Source organism: Osmerus mordax, chromosome 1, assembly GCF_038355195.1.
Source record: "Osmerus mordax isolate fOsmMor3 chromosome 1, fOsmMor3.pri, whole genome shotgun sequence".
Taxonomy (NCBI): Eukaryota; Metazoa; Chordata; class Actinopteri; order Osmeriformes; family Osmeridae; genus Osmerus; species Osmerus mordax.
Window position 1 is genome coordinate 829,038 of NC_090050.1, and position 1,369 is coordinate 830,406.

Below are 1,369 nucleotides of genomic sequence, written 5' to 3' on the forward strand. Positions count from 1 at the left end.
CTCTGCCATCTCCAAGTTTCACAGACTGTGGCTTTGGAAATCGCCTGTAGTCCTGGAGGCTGTCTTCATGACACGTCATATGCTTTGAGGCTCCAGAGTCAATTAACCACGCAATCTGTTGTGTCATTTCAGCCCGAGTCGCCTCTCCGTCGACGAAAGCACTCTCAGACGCGTCTCCATCATGGTCGCATGTTACATGTTTGGCTTTGTGGGATCTGGTCTGTCTTCTCATACCTGGACAGTCACGTTTGATATGTCCTTCCTTCCCACACTTATAACACCTCCATGAGCCGGGCCTGTCGGCTCTCGCTGTCCAGTAGTTGGCCTGCATATGGATTTGTGATTTGCCTCCGGACGCGGCACCACTGAATACAGCATCACCTTCGGCGGACACTCGCTTTTGTTCTTCGTTAATTAAAGCCTGCTGTACAAACCGCAGCGTTAGACTGTCCAACTTCGTCTCCAGCGCAGTGACGATCGTAGCGTAGCTTGATGGCAGACTACCCAGGAGTGTTACGATCTGGTCCTCCTCTTCAATCACCGCACCTATTGCCCCCAGCTGATCAGTTAACTCTTTCATTCGCTTTAAGTGTTCAGTTATATTGTCTCCGTCCTTCATTTCACATCTGAAGTACTTTTTCTTTAGGAACAGCTTGTTTGCTAGAGTGTCTCTCTCGAAACGTTCTTTTAGCGTGTCCCACGCTTCCTTGGGGGTTTTACAGCTCGTTATCAGGTACAGCTGGGGGGTACTCACGTTCAGCACCAACACAGAAAATGCTTTTTCTTTCCGTTTTTCAAATTCTGCTCTTGCCTGTGCACTTGCTCCTTCACCCACGTAGTCAGTTTCCATCACCATGCCCCATAGTCCTTTAGCTTTCATCAAATGTTCCATCTGGAATTTCCACGTTGCCCAGTTCTCTGGCCCACCCAGCTTTTCAATAAACAGTTTGTCTTCCATTGTGAGTCCCACAACACTGTCTATGCAGCGCACACAAAACAAACGAAAAAACACTTCTTCTTTGCTTCAGCGACGAACTGGGCCCATAACCTGTTGAGTTTTGTATGACACTCCTTTATTGTTCACAAACATGTCAATTTATAGGGAGGCACCAAAGAAGAAATAACAGGGTTGTGGTAGCACACTTGATGCGGTGACACCTATTGGCAAATTACAATATTACCAACAGTCTATAGACTATAAAAAAGTATTTTTAAAGTGTATGCCGGTCTATATGCAGTCAAGCCACGAATGATCCAACTCCACCACAGCAGATGGCGCCAGGATCTGTAGGTTCGAAGAATCCAGTGAACTGATCACCGGAACAGCTTGAGTTGTTTACATCCGGTTAGAAAGAACGAGCCTCAAGGA